Source organism: Patagioenas fasciata, chromosome 10, assembly GCF_037038585.1.
Source record: "Patagioenas fasciata isolate bPatFas1 chromosome 10, bPatFas1.hap1, whole genome shotgun sequence".
NCBI classification, from domain to species: domain Eukaryota; kingdom Metazoa; phylum Chordata; class Aves; order Columbiformes; family Columbidae; genus Patagioenas; species Patagioenas fasciata.
Window position 1 is genome coordinate 3,598,165 of NC_092529.1, and position 20,069 is coordinate 3,618,233.

Consider the following 20,069-nt stretch of genomic DNA (forward strand, 5'->3'; position numbering starts at 1 on the left):
TGACACAAAATCAAGGCAAATTGAGGCATGTCGTCTCCGTTTGCTAAAAGTGAACTGGTTTGAATTACCTGAAAGGTCCTCTTTCTTAATTTCCTCTGACACGTCCTGGATTTGCTCTGACTGAGCATCCGGCCCGATTTCAAAATCCACCAGGAAATGGGACTTTTATCCCCCTCAGAACCTGTGAGGGCATGAAGACTCCGAGACCTTGTCCCAGATGTCACCCGGGGCTGCTAAAATGAAAATATATCAGAGAGATGCAATAATCTGCTTGGGCAACATGGTGCTGATAGCAGGAGGTTCCTTGGGAAGGCAGAGGGACCACAGCAGAGAGAACGGCAGGAGAAAAGTGGGGAAACTCAGCTTTATAGGGGAACATATGAGGAAGAGAGGAGCTGGCTGGAATCACAAGGCACATCAGCCAAGGGAGGAAGCAGGAGATAATCCCAGAAGGGTCCAAACATAACAAATCCCCAAAAGTAAAACTAAACTCAACTAAAACATTTGCCCATAACGGCCCTTGTATGTTGGATGAATAATAATTTTAAAAATAAATCAACTAGTGTGAATCACACCTCTCATGATGGAGGTTTCTTCTCATGTCCTTTGCTTTCCACCCAAACTGCTATATCCCAGTCCTCACTCACGCCCCAAGTGCAGTTTTAATTTGGGCCCACCTTCTGTGTTAACTTGTCTCATCTCCTGTTCCAGCAGCACGATGTTCACCAGGCAGGATCACACCAGGGTTGGTTTGTGTCCCTTAAATGAGAGATCTCCTGGGCAGAACACGGGGACGTTCATCACAGCGAGTGGCCGATCCAGCAGAGTTCAGTGGAGTTGGACAAGGACCAAGCTGCGAATTACACCTCATCTTTTGTGATACCGGCTGCCGAATTCCTTGACAGCAAGCAGCCCACTTCATCCTCTGTTGCAGGGGATACAAAACATTGCCCGAGAGACATGGCATCAGATAGAAAAGGTGCAGCTCCAGCCTCTCTCTGTTTGTTCATACACCTTAGTATTGTCGTATCAAACATTGTACACAAGTGCTGTGGCCACAGACTTGTGACAAGGGGCTCCCTGCAGCACAAAGGTCGCTGGGCACCTACAAACTGATTTTGCTGGCTGAAATGTGTCCTGCAGTTGGCACAGTGGAGTTTTCTGATACCTACGTAGAGCTAATGCTTAGTCAGCAGGCCTGTGTCACCTCTCAGAGATGGGACATCTCGGTGGCCTGTGAGCACCATGACCTTTCTTGGTAGGATTCTCCTGGAGATCAGATTAAAGAGAGCAGGGTGATCTGAGCTCTATCTCTGCCAACGCCCTGAATTCCCACTACTTATCAGGTTCTCTTTAAAGGGATTTCAGATTGCGTTTCCATATCTAGCATATGGAGACTTTCATTTATTTGACAGGTTGATTCTTTTATCAGACGTTTATAAGGATTTACAATACTAATGCGCTCCGCATGCAGTACTGGATTGCAGACAGAAAAAGCGCTGGCAAAGGGTCACGCTGTCCTCAGAGCAGTTTTCCCTTCTCTTTCCTGTCCCACCTTTACATAGACAGGTCAGTACAACAAATGCTGAATAGCACTAGTGCCCCTTCCAAGTATTTTCTGCTGGGATGAGCCATGGTGGATGCAGGTTCCTTAAAAGAGCTGAGCACATCAGGCTCTTCTCTCCTGGTGCTTGTACACAGGGGGATGGGGGTCCAACGAGACAGCCCCTGCGCGTAGAGTGAGCAGCGGTGGGCAAAGGAGGAGAAAAGCGCTGAACCCTGCGGATCTGCAGAGAGGAACCGGCTTTGCTTTAAACTGAGAGTTGCAAAAGAGCCCACAGGGCAGGAATTTCTCCTTTTTGACAGTGAATGAAGCACAAAATAGCCTGCTGTCTGTGCAGACAGCAAGGGTGTTTGGAGACATCAAAACTGCAGTGCCAAGGATGCATGAGAGGAATGGAGACAGCTGGCTACATCCCAAACTTGTGATTTCTTGTTCCAAGCGGTCGATCTTGAAATCATGCAAGTTTTTCTTGAGTTCCTGCTAGAATCAAAAACAGAACTTCTTCTTGCTTTGAGATAGCACATGTAAATAAAGCTTATTTGGTCTTCACTCTCTGCCCTTGTTTCAGATTCAAAGATGCTTGGATTCCAAGTCTGATGTTTTCAGTCCTAGCAAAGGGCAGGGAAGTAGCAGTGGGCACAGCTGGGCATAAAATCAAGTTTCACATTTCCAAAATACATCTAGAACCATTTTTTCAGATTCTTTCAGGGGTTTATAAGGACAGGTTATTTCTGCTGCATACCTGATGATTTGCCTAATATAGCTCCAGCCTCATACTGAGATTTGCTTGCTGATTTGACTTTGATTTGACAGTTGCATTTGGTACTCTACAATGATCAATAACAGGTTAGCTTTGGTAATACAGCTTCTTGATTTCTAGTTTGAGTTGGTTAAGTGCATTCATAGAATCTGTAAAGCGTCCAGAGGGCTATTAGGCTCAAGACTAAGGAAAAAAGGCTTTTGTGCCATTTTAACAGACTGAACTGGCTCGGAGCATCAGACGTACTGGTTCTGGGGGCAGAGCAGCAGCAAAGTGATGCAGATTTAGAGAAACAGCCACAGGATTACACCAGCAAAGAAACAATAATTACAATGCAAATGTAAAGCGCTTTGATGAAACTGCACTAACGGTTTATTTGGATTTTCTCATTAAGCATTAAAAGGGTCTTCAGCTGGTTTACCATCACATGACACCACCACTTGAATTGTGAATGGCCACATCTACTTGGGGCTTAATGAGGTTTAATTAATTTACAGCCACACCTTACTTCCTTGGTATTAATTTGCCTGCAGATGCCTGTGTTGCCCTTAGTCCCTCATTCAGCTTGAAGGGGTGGAAGATACTTTGGATTAATACTGAAGAGGCTCAGGAAAGTGAGGTCTGGGTAAGTGGTTGAGCTTATGTGGTGAGTGCTGAGCTACAGCACTCACTAAAACCAGTACTAGCTTGGCAAAGCAAACAGATAAGGGTCTCATCTCTGTCCTACACAGGGCAGAGCAAGACAGAGGGGTGTAAGTGATGCTGCCTGCCCAGAGCCCGTTCTGATACTACAAACTGAGGATATTTTTGTTCTTGCAAGGGGAGGGTCTGAGTCTCCTGCTCTGCCCATGCACTGCTAAACAGATGTGAAAAGAAATGGGGAGTAGGGGAAAGCTTTGGGGTGTTTAAGGAGGAGCACTGAAAGGCCATTAAGAGTTTGGTTTGAACCCAGTTGCATCGAGAAACTCCGATCCAAGCGCCAGCCGTTCAATATGCAAGCACAGTTGGGATAATGGTAAGGGTGATGGCTAGCTGTGAACAGATCCTGGGTGCCTGTTATTTTGCTGTGAATTTCCATGCTTTTTGGAGAGTTTAAATCAGAACTTTAATGGGCTTTTGATGCTGTTTTAGTTTGGTGAATAGTTTCCCGTTGTATCTGCTTATTCAGTGAAATAGCGAGGAAGCGCTGTTACAGGGGAAGATGACAAGAGACTATAGAAGCCTATCTCAGCTGCATTTGCACAGCAGAAGCCTTTAAAAATCACTGTGCTAGGAACGAGACATTTCCATATTTCATGGCTATTTTTGCTGGAGGCCTAAAGTTGATGATATAGCAAAAAGAGTTTGAATGAAGGGAGAAAAGAAAAAAGTCTTTCTGCTGTTCCTTTCTTCCTAACAATTTACATCTCAGCCATGGTGCTTGGCAAAGCCAACAAAGTGAAGTGTGTCCTGGCTGTAAAATGATAAGCGCATGGGCTGCACTGAGGATGTTTTCTCCCTGGTATTTGGGTAGGGCAATGGGGATTAATTTTGAAGTGGAACATTAGCCTTATATATATACATTGTTTTCCCCTCCCCTTTGCTGATACATTCTCCCCAAAAGCTTGTCATGGCAGCTATGTCTTTGGGAGAAGAAAGTCAGAGGAACTCGGGGATGTTGCCTATCAATGTGTATTCCCTCTCAGGCATGTGGAAACAGAGAAATTAACCCTCTGCACACCCCACAGCCATCATCCCCTATGTTCCTTCACTTATTCAGGCCTGCAGAGATCTCTAGTTCATGGCGTGGAAAAGCGTGCACACAAAACGCCAGTAATGGGGAAGGGCAATCCTGCCAAGTGCTGCTTGGTGAGTCCATGGGTTGTTGCACTGGACTGAGGATGCTAAAAAATAAGCCAAGGAGAATAGAAATGGAACTTCAAGGAAAGTTTCCTGCTCTCTGTTGTGCTTCTGGAGAGGCTGCTCAGGACCCTGGGATATCATGTCCTGCTGTGATGCCATGTTCAAAGTTATTGGTTGCTTTTCAAAGCCCCCAGAGTCTGTTTTTGCTTCTACATCATTCATACTAATTATCACCTGTGACCATTTCTTAAATACCCTCCATGTGTCCATCAGTCTTTGTCCCACTCTGAAAGACATAGTGTATACTAAAGTGCTCAAATACAAGTGCAGGTTTCTCTACAATTAGCTCAGTTCTCACTCTACCACTATCAAAGATGGGTTTGGGTGCTTTTTCCAAGGAGGGATCTGAAAAGACTTTTTGGACTGCGATTAGAAGTCAGCTTGTGGATGGTGGGAAAAGAAAACACATCCCATCCATGCCCAGTGCAATGGAGTCTCCCACTGTTCTGGGGGTTTCAAGCCTGCCCTGTGACTACCTGCCCATTTGGCACATAGCCCAGCACCCCAAGGGCCTTACTTGTGTAACACAGGGAGCAAATGCTGCTCAAGAAGCTTTTCTTAATCCAGTTGTAGTGAAGCATCTTGTCCTTGACGTACCTTCAACAGCTCTGAAGGGGATGAGGTCTTTCCTATAGATCATCAGACCAAATCAAAGCAGAGACTTGCAGTTATCTTTATTATCTTTATTACTGTGACCACGGCTGAGATGTCAAATTAAGGAAAGCTGTTTAATCCAAAGCTTTGGGGCTCAGGTTTGTCTCATGTGGAGGAACCGAGCTGGAGGCCACAGCACAGGGCTGGTGGTCAGAAAATCCCCCAACACCTCTCAAGTCACTGAATGTCTCTTGCCCGCTCCCTCCATCTGTGAAAAAAGGGTTTTAACACTTGTCTCAGATGGGTGTGTGAGGATCTGTGGCTGTAATAAACCTTGCGGCTGTTGGCTGGAGACACCAAACCAACACTCGCTGTTGTTACTAGGGAATAATTCTTTGCATATGACCACAGCAAACTGAAGGAGATTTGGGAGGGTAGCTCCATGTTATGGTGATGTTGGCTTGGGATCAGCGAATGCTTTGAATAAGTCAATCCTCTACCGAAGGCTGAAGTACAGGAAAATCCGACTTGATTGGTTTTTAATAGTGGGAAGATCATACAGTTTTTTCCTTCCTGTGCTTTTGGTTCTGGGAGCAGTGTGAGAGCATTAAAAGTACTCAAAACATTGCAAAAGCAAAAGGAACAGCAACCGTTAATCTGACCCTCAGCAGAACAATGCAAACGAAGGCTACTTCCATCAGATTTCCACTGTGTTCACAGGAGAAATGGGAGCAGTCCTGGAAATCAAATCCAAAATGTGGGATCTGGTGCAGATTGCATCTGCTGAAAGTTAGAAACTCCTGCAGGCTGACGTGGAGTTTGTGGAAACAGCTAAAACTTTCCAACAAGTAAAACTTTCCTGGCTTTGACTCTGGGTCAGAATTTGGGGGATTACTGGTGTTTCCCTCCACTAATAGCAGACGACATCAAGGGACATAAACCCACATGAAATGCAACTACAAATTGCTCTTCATAAGGTCGTAACCTAACACAGACAGGTCCAACCCTAGAAGGGAATCCAAACCCGGCGAAGCCACAGACTCTTTCCCTTCACAATTCCTGTTTGGATTCAGATCTCTCCCTAGGCTAAAAGAGGAGAAATTTAGAATTAGGTCGGAGCTCTGAGCTCCCATTAGAGACACTGAGGTCGCTGTGGTTGTCACCAGAATAAAGCCTGTGGCTGCGGTCAGGACACATTGCGTCCCCTGTGCTGCCGCGAGGATTCACTGGCCCCCGAATGGCTGTGGTATAAGTTTTAATCAGGTTAGCAAGGTTTTCTCTCTTGATTTCACAGCCTCCGTTCAGCACAACAGATTATAAACTTTCAACATGTAATTGAACCTGACTCAAGGAGCCAGTTGTATTACAGTGAGCTTTAAAAGGGGGAATGGCAAGGGCTAAAGTTTTCATTCAACGAATGCAATTTCTATGCACAGAAATCAATTCAATTGACATCAGTTGAGCTTTAATGCTGAATTAAAGAGCTGCCAGGTTTCCCCCATGGGGCTTTTACAGTCCGGGTTTTATGAATTCATTAAAATGCACACACAAACTTTTAGGGAAATAGCATTACACCATAATAAGAGCTACAAATCGACCATATTCCTTTGAGAGAGAAGTCTAATTTGAGTTGCCTAGTTGGCAAAATTGTTTTCCATCGCTTTGCATTTATTAGCAGAAGGTGTCATATTTTCCCGTGTTTCCATTTTGCTTTCTTGCTGTTTGCTTAGCAAGGGAGAGCATCATCTTTGGAAATATCGAGGGGAGATGGAGTCTTTCAGAAGTAGGTGCCCAGTTGAGAAGCTGTAGCATTGTAGGGATCTCAGGAGGCTGAGGGGAGAAGTTATCATTGTCTACAGCTGCCTGAAAGGAGGTTGGAGCATGGAGGGTGTTGGTCTCTTCTCCCAAGTACCAGGTGATAGGACAAGAGGAAATGGCCTCAAGTTGTGCCAGGGAGGTTTAGATTGGATATTAGGAAAAAATTCTTTATGGAAAGGGCTGTGGGGCATTGGAACGGGCTGCCCAGGGCAGTGGTGGAGTCACCATCCCTGGAAGGGTTTAAAAGGCGTTTACACGAGGTTCTTATAGACATGGTTTAGTGCTAGAGTTAGATTATAGTTGGACTCGATGATCCTGAGGGTTTCTTGCACTAAAATGATTCTATGGTGCCTCAGGACAAGCCAGGATGAAAGACCTGGTAGACACTTCCAGAACTGCAGGACCCATGGTCTCTGCCAGGTGGAAGCTGGAGTCCCTCAGCGTGCGATGGAGGAGACAAGCGGGGTGTCCGCAAAGATGTCTGTGCCGAAGGATAACCCAGCTGCAGCGAGAGCTAAAACTGGGTCTGTGGCCGGGGGACGTGAGAGAGCCAGGCATTTTAGAAGAATATTTGGACTTTGAGTGCCCTTCCCCTCCATGAATCTCACAGACACAAAGAAGTAGCCTTGCACGCGCTTTCCCTCTTCCCTGCAGGGACCATTAGACCCACAAATATCAGTTGCCTCTGAGATGTGACAGTGGCTGGGAGGCTGCAGGGGCAGCCGCAGGAACCGTGCCCACGGAAAGGACATCTGAACAGCCCGACATCATCAGGTTATCTCCATGTCTGCGTTGTTGTGCTCCTCCGATCGCACACATCACAGAGCTCTTTCTGATAACAAGCGTTCCCAGGGTTTCGTTAAGTATGCTCTCTAATTGGATTGATGACCCTGGTGATTGGAGGTCTTGACCTATCCATAAAAGAAGTGGGCCTCAGAAAGCACAATTTCCTCGTCCCGCTGTTTTCCTAGCATGACTTGACTTCAGCTTTTGACGGATGAGGGAATCTCTAGGGCTAATTCAGCTCCCGCGGTGAAGGCACAATCAATGTCATTTGGGACGGTGTATTTTGCAATGGGGGCACACATGCCTGTGCAAGGAGACTCTGCAGATGAATCTGAGAAGCGGTCAACCCTCTGTCGAGTGGTAATAGAGAACAGTGACTGCCAGCTCCCATTTCCAGTCTAACTTAGTGATGTGGAATGACTCCATATGCTCCAAGCAGATCTGATCCCCCACTCCCAGGGGTCAGGAGGACCTAGAGAAGCAGCAGAAAGGGGCACAAAGGGAATGACCCAGGACAGGACCCTTTGCTCCTGAGTTTGAAGATGTTCCAGTGCTTCCTCTCTTGCTGGATGCCCATGTGGAACTCCCTCCAAGCAAATAAAACTAAATGTCACCTCTGTCCCTAGTGACGGCATAAGAATTATATGGAGTAGCTTAAGGAGACATGTTAGAACACAGATTTATAAAAATATGCATCTGTTGGCTTTCTTCTCTTGGTTCTCTACATGCTGAAGTAGCCAATGGACCATAGTGTTACAGCAGCGGGGTGGGCAGTGTAGCAAGGAATTATTTGTGCCGTTTTCTCAGTGTTTTGCACAGACTGAGTTTCTCGTAGCTATTCATGAAGGACTGCGAAGAGGAATCTAGGAGATTAGTTCAAAGATTACATCAATGCATTTTGCTGGACAGTTATTACTTTTAAATAGATCTTTTCCTTTTTTTCAAATGCTTTTTTTTTTTTCCAACAGAGATTTGCATGCACCAGGAAAAAATACACTACAGATTTGCAGATGAGCCAGCTAAGATATTAGAGGTAAGGGGGTAGGAGTCCTCTCCTCCTTTTTTTCTATTCAGTGGATCATGCTGAGTCTTTCTAGATGAAAAGACAAGCTATCATCTCTTCACACTTAGAGCTCAAAGGAGAAAACCAGGAGCAAGAGATAACTGCACTAAGCACTCTTAGAGTGAACCCCGGTGGACTGCAAACCAAGGAGTCACGTCCTTTACCCATATCCCCAAACACTATGAATATCCAGGTGGAAAGTTCCACCCAAGCTGTCTGGAGACCCATCAGCAGCAGGACTTGGACCTTTCTTTTTAACCTGTAAATTGACACAAATGGGCGAATTATAAACCCAGCAGGAGGGACGATGCCTAAGGCAGGCAAGATGTGACTCATGCAGGAAAAGCAGCAAGGAAGGGAAAGCTCAGTGGCTCTGTTCCTTGCCCAATCCCTTTGCCCAGGTCAAGCAGGAAAACTCGTTGGAACTTGTATTTGCCTCAGCAGGGTGCAAATCCTGCAGCCGGCCAAGTCCCGCGGCAGAAGCCACGTGCTGAATCAGCTTTCCTGAGGCCACCTGGCTCCCGTGCCACAAGCTGCCAACACCAAATGCAAGGCTTTCCAGCTAGAAAAACCTTAGACACTTGACAGTGTGCTTGTCTGTGCAGAAAATGCCTGCGACAGATAGGCTGCTAGATAGATCTTAATAAGAATTGGTCTAAAAACCAAATGTTCCAAGAACGTGGTGTAAAAGAGAAAAATCCTGTGGGTCTAAGAAAAAAAAGAATTATTCCTCTTGGTACTAAGCTGTTTCCATTAAAGACATTTAGAAACAATGCCTAGGAGACAGCTTGAAATGTGCAAATATTAGTAGTGCAGGTTATTGCAGGTTTCCATTTATTTGATCTCCCTCTCGTTTATACACTCCTCCCTCTAGAACTGCTTTGTGTCTGCGCTGGACACCATCATTCATGCCCTGGGACACTCTGGCAGGTGGAGGAGGAACGAGCAGGTTGAAAAATCCGGCAGCATCCTGGAAATCAGAAGCGCTGTGAAAAAGGGCGGCGATTCCTGACCGGTAGCATCAAGGTTTGTGTTTTCTTGTTCCTCGGTGGAGCTGTTCCAGCCCTTCCCACCCCAGCTGCCCCCTCGCACCTGCCCGGGGTTTGCAGGGGTCCCGGGAGCTCGGGGACACCGTGGGGTGGTTCACTTGTGGGGTGCGAGTGACACCCTGTGGCCACCTCTCCCCAGGCTCCTCCCGCATCCTCAGCACTCGCAAAGAGCAAGGGGTGTGAGGGGGATGATTTTGGACACCCCTACCACCCCCAGAGGGGGTTTCTCTCCTCTCAGGTGTACACAGCAGTGGTTCTTCTGATGGGGAGGAGGAAGAGGAGCCACTTTTTTTATTAAATGATTCTCTCAGCCTCCTCCAAGCTTCAACCAGAGCTGAGGCTTTGTAATTGGAACCGGCGGTTTTCTGTCCGCATGTGGCTAATGCCTTTTGAGCTGCTTCTCTCCTATCCATGTTTTTACCTGGCACCACACAGCTCATCACTAATTGGGTGTCATTTCAGGATCTTTTGATAGCCTGAGGAATGCAGGAAAGAAAGTATCTACATTCAAGGATGCCTTTGAGATTTCAAGTTGTGCTCAGGTAGCTGCAGAGGGTTGAATGGTTTGTGCAAAGACTGGGGAACCACCTTGTGTTTCTCTAAGCCAGTGCAAAGTGCAGCACAGAACTAGTTATCTTTTAGTCTAGATCAAGACTCCCAGAGCTGCTGAGGCACACACAGTGAAACCAGCATCTTTAGGTGCAAGGCCATTAATCCAGAGTTCTCCTGGGCTCACTAACAGCCACACCTGTATGCACGCAAGGTGTGGATGGAGATCTGTCTTAGCTCAGACCCAAACCCCAGCTCTATCAGGGTTTCTTATCATGGATAACTGTATATTTGGTTTGTTTGGTTGGCTTCATTTAATTTTTTTCATAATGTCATGAAGTAATGAAGTTGTCTTATTCCAAACACACAGAATCACCCAGTGCACCACTCCTTAATTCTGAGGGTGCAGAACATTGTGCTGCGCTGTTGAGAGCAGGGAGGAAAGGTATTTCTTACAGGAGGAAGAACAACCCCACACCGCAATCACATAGTTGCTGTGTTACTTGTCTGGATCAAGTATTGTTTTGTTCAAAATGTCAAATTCTGGGTGTCTGTATCAGCAATCCAGAGAGGAGCGAGCTTGAAAATCATCCTTCTGTCACTGAATTTCCAAATTACAGGGAAAAAAAGCAACTGAAAGGAGCCCTGCCATTAAATTTGCCAACTCCTTCCATTTCAGCAGAAGGCTGAGAGTTTTCACATTATTTCACTGCCCCCAGCCCAATTAGATGTTTGTGATTTCAGGTCTTCCTGCAGTAGGAGGGAGAAAGTGATTAATCTCTTTATTAGGGATGGGTGGGAGTAGAGATTTCGGTGTATGTCCATTCAGAATCCCCAAACTTTGGGGTACCTGCCCCTCCCGACACTCACGGCATTCCTCTCAATTGGATAATTTTAGATCTTTGCGTACCTGCTAATATCCTCTGCAAAAGAAGGTGGGGAAAAAGTAGATTGCAAATTTGCATACATTTGCACACATTTGCATACATCTCAGCACATTCCCTCAGACACGCGTGTCCTCCCCTTAGGAAGCGATTGTCCACCAAACTCTAACGTGAAAACGCTGCCACCCTCCTGTATTCATCCATGAACACGCAGAGACAAGATGGGAGATTCACAAATGCTTATGGGTTGAACAGTCCCTTTCCATAGCGCAACATTTCGGTAATGGAACAGGTCAGCCTAAAGTACGGGTTATGAAATAATTCCTTATCTTTTATCTGTCCCAAAACACGTACCAAAGGCAAGGGCCTGCTGCAGGTAGTCCCACACTGGTCAGATGTCTGCAGACCCATCTGAACAGGATGGGGTGTTCACCAAACCACCCCAACTCCTCCTCCTTCCACAGCATGAAAACATCAACAAATGAACCACTGGATAGTAAGTTCCAGCAACCACGTTTAATCCCAACCAGCCAAGAAATCACAGAGGCTTTGGTTCTGCCAGGCATTTTCCAGTGCAATAACCTAATTCAATCATTCTCCATCTTCAGAGAGATTATTACAACAGTCTGCACTTTCATGGTCCAGTCTGAAGTTCAGTGGTGGTCCTGGAGGATGGTGCATTAGCTTCTTGTTTTCCCAGGAATCAGAAGACTCAGCCCTCACTGAAAATCAAAACTCAACAGAAAATAAACCAGCCCACCCGCCTCACCTCCTTCTAACCCTTCAGGTTGTGAAAATTATCTTCCTAATGTCAATAGCTTCAGTAATTAGGATTGTTGAATATACAGTGCTAAGGAATGTGCAGTTCATGATTTTTTCAATGAGAGCATATTAAATTATGCCTTTTGATATCTCTTTTCAAAATGTGCACCATCAAATTTTTATGTGCTGGATGTGTGTGCTGACTCTGTCCATACATACCAAATGCTCTTAAAATACTAACATTTCCTCGTAATAGCTTGATTGATGAGATTTTGCTTAAAAAAAAAAAAGAGGGAGGAGAGGGAAATCAGATAAAAGAAGCTGGCTTGGGGAGTTTTGATAGGAATATTTGCGAGTCCCGACTCACCCGGCTTTCAATGATCCAGAAAATGATTGAGCCCCTTCTGAGCAATCAAGGAATAAAACTGGATGCTGTGGGCCAGACCTTTACCTGCTGTAAAGTGCTGTAGTTGCAGCTACTTGAATGAAACCGCTGCTTTATAGCAGGTGGCATTTTGGCCCTGAAATGCAGCGAGATGGGAAGAATCTCTCTGCTTTATCACATGTGCAGCCTGGTTGGGGCGGTCACCCCTCCAGCAGCTCCGTCCATGGGTCCCCCAGGTCTCAGGTTGATCTTGTGCTGAGATTTGGCAAATAATGAGCAGAGGAGATGGGACACCCACCTGTGATCTTATTCTTCACAGGGAACCACCATCCTTATAAATACAACTGTCCGCACCGGGTTTCCCTCTGTAGGACAGAGGGAAACCCGGTGCGGACAGTTGTATTTATGAGGGGGTTCAGCCTTGGAAATGTGAGGTCTCCTGTCTCAGGAGATGCCAAGCAGATGGTTTATTTTGAGGGAACTGAAGCTCCAGCAATTCCCCTCATGCTGCAGCCTCAGATCCATCATCCTTTAGCTTTTAAGAGTCAGAGGGAGGCATCTGTGCTTCAGAACTGGGACTGGAAGATCAGTCAAGCCAACCCAAAGATAAATCCAGCACCATCACATCTTTCCCTGCAGCTATATACTGTCTCCCGTGTGATTTTTAGGCAGCATTTTCCAATCTACTTGCTGATAACACCACCATCTAGTAACACACAGGACACCATCCCAATATTAACACGCGCACTCTGCCTGCAATCAAGTGTTTTCTTCAGCCGAGGGAGCTGCCAGGTTGCGGGCACATCTGTTGGCTTGTTTATACTTTAATGTCATCCGAGTAATAAAAGCATCAGGAAAAAGAAAACAGAACGCAGAAAACCCTCTAGTGGGGTTGGTGCTGCTGTGTGCACCCGTGGTAACTACTGTGAGCATTAAGATGAAGCACTTCAAGCATGAATAATAATAATAAAAAAATTCTAGAAGATAGATTAAAGCACCCCAGCACTTTGTAATAGTATTTGTAATGCAGATAAAGCGTTTGTACTCTAATTTCCAGCACCACCAACAAAATAAGTAAGTGTGCTTGGATTGCATTTTTCTTTCAAAAACTGTTCCAAAAATTATTCATATTGAAGGAAAACAACTTAAACTGGATTTAGAAACACAATGCAAGCGGGGAAGTTACTCGCTGTTATCAGCGTGACAAGCGCAACCTGTTCCTTTGATAACCGGTGCTTGAAGAAAGACACAAAGCTCATCTGCGTTGTGTTTTAAGTTTAATTAAGTAGCGAATTAATGTTCGCAAAGTGCGTTGAGATCCTTCGTCGGATGGTGCTGGTACAAGTGCAAAGTGGTTTCGGCACGAAACGCATTTCCAGGAGCTGCGCTCCCCTGTTCATGTCGTTCAGAGCCTGAGCTGCAGCCTGGCCAGGGAGGAGATCCCCACAGACTTCAGTGTGCATCAGATCCACCTGCAGGACACGAGTCCTGGTTTAGTCAGCAAATCCCGCAGTAGAGAGCTGGAATAATTCCATGCTTAGAGTCAGGCATGTATTTAAGTAGCTTGCTTTAGAGAGTATATTTTTATGTGCGTGTTGTTCGTGGAGTCATGGACCTTCGGGCCAGAAAAGGCCATTAGCACAGCTCCACCAACCTCTTTTCTTTCAGGCTATTCCGTTTCACCCAATAACCCTGTGCTGAGCGTAACAACCTGTGTCTGCTAAAACAGATCTTCCAGAAAGTGCCTCCAGGCTTGTTTTAAGGCCAGGGGGAGACAAGGAATCTACCACTTTCCTTGAACTACTGCTTGATCAACCTCACTGTTTAAAATACCAACCTTATTTCCTTATTCCTCATTTGAATGTATCTGGTTTCAGCTCCTAGCCCATGGTTCCCGCTACGCCTTTTTACCCTGGACATAAGAGCCCTCTAGTAGACTGAGAAATTTTCTGCCACAGCGTTCGCTAGGGTAGCAGCATTACAAAGGCTGCTTGGGGGTGGGAAATCACTGCCTGATATAAGAAAGAAATGGAAAGAATTAATATTATTCTATAGGGATCCAAATGTGGTAGGTCTGGTACAAACAGAGACATCTGTTCTCCAAAGATCCCATAGAAAAACAGGGAGGAGTAAGGCCAGGGATGTGATTGCCACTGGAAGAGCATCCTCTTAGCTCTGTTTTATTGCAGTGAGAGGGCTGGAGGTGTACAAAAAGCTCCTTTTCTGGCCAGTTACAGCCTGTGCCTTGGCGACACTTGGCTCCCAGGAGGAACAGCCAAACAAGGACTGGTTCACTGCAGCAATCCCTGCTGAAATCCCACCATATTTCCATGCCAGCATGGAAGTTTTGGGAGACGTGGAAAACTTGGGCCCAACTTCACAATATTGCTCATGCAATGGGAACACGTAGCCGAAGGAGACGGGAATTGCGTTTGGCCCATCACACCGGCAGGCGGGTGAAGCGCGGTGATGGGGACCTGCTGGAAGTGAGGAGCTGGATACAAACCCAAACCTCCAAACAAAACACGTTTAGAAAGCCATATGCCGCCAACCCAGGCAGTAAGGAGAAGCCGTCTGTTTGCTCAGAGCCCCGTGCAACTCCCACGCATGGCAACGGGGCTGGAGCTAGATGGGGCCACTGGAAAGTATCTCTTGTTTCTTATTTTACTATTATCTCTATGCTCTCCTCATAAAGCCTCCGGTTCAAAAAGGCAAAGAATTTGTAAATAGACAGGGGACGCTCACCCCCACATAAACATCCAGCATTTCCATGGCCAGGATGCCAAACTGCTCCGTGATGGCTCTGCCAGCTCTTCCGAACCGCAGCGAGTGAATATCATTACAGCATCTCCCAGCCCCAGCGCGAGGGCTCCGTTTGCTTTGCTGTTGGCTTGGTAACAGCTGCTGTTACTGTTCGAGGTGGCAAGAGGGCAAAAAAAAAGCGCTTATTGCTTTCGAGCTCTTCAGGAAAGCCTTGTAGCATCTTTGGCAAGGTTTAATAGCGGCCAGGCACTCGCTGGAGTGATGTCCAGCGATGCTCAGGGGTTGTGCTCTTTGGTGTTGTAGCGGTGCCCCTGCCACCCCTGCACAACAGCAAGAGCCAGGGGACAGAGCCCAAGACCAGGCCACGGTACCAGGAACACCAAAGATAGCTGGAAGCAGCCACTGGACACAGACAGACGCTGAGATATTAATAACGGGGCAATGATGTGCAGCTCTGCCCCATCCTGGCTTGGGAACAGCGAGGGTGAAGCAGGTGTTGCTCCAGCAGGTCTGAAGCAGAATCTCACAGGTGTTTCACATTTGGCGGGGCCCATCCAAAATGTTACTTCCCTCCCTCTCTCAGTGCATCAGCCAGGAGGAAAACTGGGGTTTGTGCTCAGATTTTACCAACAGCTTTGTGTAATGCAGCATGTAATGCAATCACTTCCCACCTTTAAAATGCTTTAATACAGGGATGTGGGCTGCAAGAAATCCACAGCTAGGACCTATTTTTACTTTAGTTCTTTTTACCTATAGTTGTTGATTGTATAACGGGACGTGGTGCAATAGCACCCTGCTTCAGAGAGCCAGGGGGGCTCGGTTGTGCATCAGCCCCCAGCACCATCAACTGCCATGAGAGAAATGTGATGGGAGCTGATGCTTTTGGATGGGCAATAGTTGGGCAGAGCCCTCGTCCTGGGGAACTTGGTGACCTGCCGATGGGGTGACAGTCACAAAATGCAGGTGTCCACAGCTGTCATGGCATGGATCTCAGCAGCAGATGAGGATGAAGGACAGTTCAGGACACATTACCTGGGAAGCGTGGCATGAAAATCACAACAGCAATAAAATCAAGACATTTAACAAGGTTTATCCCCAGATTCCTTATGGAGAAAGAGCTGGGGCAGAGCTCACTGCATTATCCCTCAGGAGCTAAGACAAACCTTAGAGGAGGAGCCCTCTGCACAGAACATGGGTACAACACGAGTGGGGAGAAATTAAATAACAAACACAAGGGTGCAAGAGTTGCCCCGAACATCACCTTTCTGCCCATGATGAGAGGAGAAGATAAAGCTGTGGCTTCATCCACAGCTTAAAGTCTTGAACCTCAGTCTTGCAAAATCACGTTAGGTTCAGCTGACACAAATACTATGGGGAGAGAGTGTTTTTTGGGTGAGGTTTTCTTTGGTGGTGGTGGTTTTCACTTGGTTGGTGGTATGGGTATTTTTGGGGGGTTGTTTTGTTTTTTAAATGCCCTTATTGTTTTGCTTCCATCTGGTTATAATCAAGATGTTGCGAAGTTTTTTAAACTGTTATTTTTAACTCTCTTCTCTGTCCCCTCCAGCTATCTGGCTCCCTTGACCTGCTACCGTAATGCGCTCGCAGGGAAAAGCAATTGTGGGAACTCTGGGCCTTTCGGCGTTGTGAAGGACAGGACTATCTCCGCGCTGCCATTCAATCCATCAGCCGCCGCTCAGGGAAAGCACAATTTGCTGCGAGCCGATAGCAGCACGCTGACACTTAGCGGGATGGGAACGTGCTCCAGCCTGACAAGGGACAATCACACATTGCATTAAAGGAAGAAAGGGGACACGGAGGAGAGAGGAGAAGAGGTAAAGAGAAAGGGAGAAAAAGAAAAAAAGGCATGGTTAGCTATTCAAAAGATGCCCTGTAATTTGAGTGTCAGGATTAAAATGTTAGGTCAGATGTTTTGATTGAATGTCAGTAGGAATTGTAATGCTGGGGAGTCATGCTTCCCACTTTACTGACAGAGCAAACTAATGGGAAAATATTCCAAAGTGACTGATTTGGGTGCCAAGACTCTTTTACTGATGTCTCAAACAAGCACAGGAAATGCCACTGCATGAATAAATAGATTTTCTCCACGTATTTAAAGAAATATGTAAGAAAATTGCAAGTAAACTCAGCTGAAAGAACAAGAGAGTCCCTGCAGCCCACCAGGAAGGGTTGATAAGTCCGTAAAAGAAGCAAGTCTTTTATTCTTATATTTTTAACTCTCCCAGTGAGATCAGGTTGATGATCTTCCCCCTGCAGCCTGCGTCTCTTTGGAAGAACAGCACTGGTAATTTGCTCTCTCCCATGGCTGGATGTAATACAGTTCTGTAACCTTTTAACATTTTACTGCTTGCATGGCATACCTGTGTCTTACTTATTGCTCATCAAATTATGCAGGGAACTCAGAGCCCTGCTAAGATGTTTTAAATACGTCCGTATCAAAAATACGCTTCTGTAATCCAGGCAGCACAAAATCATTATCACAGCCTCATCTGCATATTAGGATTCATTCTCTCAGCCTGAGAATGCAGCACTGAAATAGCCAAGCATAAAAGAGATGGAGGATTTTCCTCAGGTGGCGTCTCGTAAATCATCAGGTTCTAATTTACGGATTTTTTTTTTCCCCTCCGGATCTCCATCTATTTATTTATTTATTGCTTTCCAGAATACAGAGTAATTAATATTATCTCCTCCGCAGACAAGAAAAAAATATCAGAGCACATTCACCAAGTCCTCTTCATTATGAGCTCGTGTGGATGGGAGAGCCGTGGAGCAGGATGTGGTTTAGGTCTTGGCCAAGGATTTCTGGGCGCTGGACGCAGCTTCTGCCTCTGCTCCATATGCCTTGGGGGACCTTGAGCAAACTCGTCAAGCTCTCAAAACAGCCTGAATGCTGTAGAATTTCAATGGGACACACTCCTCTGTGGCAGATACACTCTCTCCCCACCAAGAGCAGCAGAAACCTCTGGGCTGATGGACCATTACGGTCATGGACAGGCCCCTTGGTAACACAGGGCCTTTGACCAGTGACATGCCTTGGTTGAGAGAAGCTTCTGGACAACTACCATAAGTGACCACAGCTGAGATTCAATTAGGGTATAAGTGGAGCCTGCTGGAAACCCTCTTGGAGTTGATCTTTGGAGTAGCAGGTTTGTAGTTGAAGAATCTCCTCCTCAGACTGGCCAGCTAAGGAACATTCCCTGGGGACTGAGACATCTCACTGACCTGGTAAGTGATCTGGGGACCTTTGAGAGTCCTCTCTTTGATGCAGAGTGGGAGGATGTGCATTTTGGGATCTGATCTCCTTGAGTTTGAGTTGGTTGTGTAGTAGTTGAACTCCTAACCAGTAACTGAACCTGTATTGTATAATAATTTTGTGTAAACCCTGTTTGTAGCTGGTTTCTCTTAAACAGCTCTGATTAGAACAAAGCCTGTTTGGAGCTTGTTGCCTGCCTAAATTGGCTTTTGGGGGGCCTCTGTGACACCTCCACTTTGGGCAGTGGGAGCTGGGCTCCTAAATGCAGATGGCTGGTTTAGAAGTCTTTATGTTTCATCTCTAACCCTGGGGCTGTGTCAGTTTGCTCTGAGTTGAGTGCTATGCAAAGTATGGATTATTTTTTCTCGTCGTATGGCTGTATGTGCTCAGGTTGATGGGATTCTCATTAAGACCAGTGAGCTTCACTGCGTTCATAAGAGTAGGAAGTATGGAAGCCTCGGTGTTGTGTAGCTGGAAACAAATGCTAATATTTTCCCAACCTGCTGGTGGTTTTCAGTGTCTCCACATCATGTAGATGTCCAACCTGAGAAAAATTAAGGTGACCTGATTTTGAGAGAGTAGATTCTCGGTACTTTTGGTCAAGCCGAATGCCAAAAAATTGCTACTGGTGGTCGAAGATGTAAGCCAAAGCTTTTTACTTGCAAATCTCCAATTCAATTCTGGCTCAGGGAAGCAGGCACTGGAAGTTGTTCCTGTCTGACAGTTGCATTGGTGGCATCTGGAAAATGAGCTGCTAAGTTTCAGCTTAATTTCTGGTGAATACATTACTAAAAACCCATTCAGTGCATACATCCTGGTACCTACCAACTGCAGTTGCCTATGAATCATCAGGGATGCGTTTGTACAAATGATAGTAGCACAAAAACAAATGGTAGTGATTGCATCGTTCTGTCCTCAGCACAGAAATCAGCCACTAAATCATAAAAACCATTTTGTTTCTTGAGGCCAAGAGCACAGAAGGAGAGGAAACAGGCCCAAATTTTGGAATCCAGAGCTAGACAGGTTTGTCCAGCCCATGAGCTGCTCCTGAAATATTGCTGTGAGATGCTCTGTGGACTGACAGAGAAAATGGCCCCAAGGGAAGGCAGAGAGAGCAAATTAATTACAATGTCAAAGTTAAAGTGGAACAAAAGCAAATGGAGGCAGAGCCAACTGTGAGCCCAGTGAACCTCTCTGAAGGAGGAATTTTGAAGCAATTAATAGGACTGTGCCCTGATAAAGGTTACCCTGTCACTGCTAACAGTATGTGATTTTTTTCCCCCCTATACCCATATCTATATTGTTTGTCAGGAATGAACTTTAATAAGATTTTGCTGTCAGGACTCATCACCAAAGAGACCACACACATGATACAGTAGATGCAGTGCGAAGATCTGCTTTGATTTTTCTTCTCTGAGGTGCCAAACTGTTTTCAGACACACATGAGAGCCACTGGCACCCAGACAAGTCCCACAACACCATGGCAGGACCATCTTCAGGACCCTGGATGGAGAGGCGTGAAGACAGGCTGGGAAGAGGCGAGATCCACAGATTCTGGTCCCAGCTCTGCCAACAGCTTCCGATAACTGTGTCAGGCTGTCTGGGTTGTGACTTTTTCCGATTGTGCGGTTGCCTTTGTGAAAATGCTCACACAACTGGATTCTCAACTAGGCCAAAAGAATTAGAGTGGTGGGGAATCCTTGTCAAGCCTACACCTGGGTTGTGATGCAACTTAGCTATAAAATGATATCTATACATTTGGAGTAAAAAATGAAACTTACACCTTTTATCCCCCCTTCACTTCCTTTTCCATCCCACTCTCCCTATACCCTTTTAGAAAATGGATATGGCTTTTAGCGACCTCACCAGGTCACCTTTGAGAATGAATTAGTGCCTGAAAAGAGCTCTGTGATTTTTGG

The 20,069-nt window shown here is 46.0% G+C and overlaps 1 long non-coding RNA gene across 2 annotated transcripts; it reads left to right on the forward strand.

The window, feature by feature from the left end:
* Nucleotides 1–2,863: 2,863 nt before the first annotated feature.
* Nucleotides 2,864–19,628, forward strand: LOC136105699 (uncharacterized). 2 transcript variants are annotated; one of them, XR_011740598.1, is made up of 6 exons: nucleotides 2,864–2,949; nucleotides 8,393–8,457; nucleotides 9,362–9,513; nucleotides 16,444–16,711; nucleotides 17,593–18,122; nucleotides 19,462–19,628. It is a non-coding gene; the product is annotated as an uncharacterized lncRNA (long non-coding RNA). The 2 variants fall into 2 exon arrangements; XR_010652028.2 differs by lacking the exon at nucleotides 19,462–19,628 and having other exon boundaries at nucleotides 17,593–18,262.
* The last annotated feature ends 441 nt before the right edge of the window (nucleotides 19,629–20,069 follow it).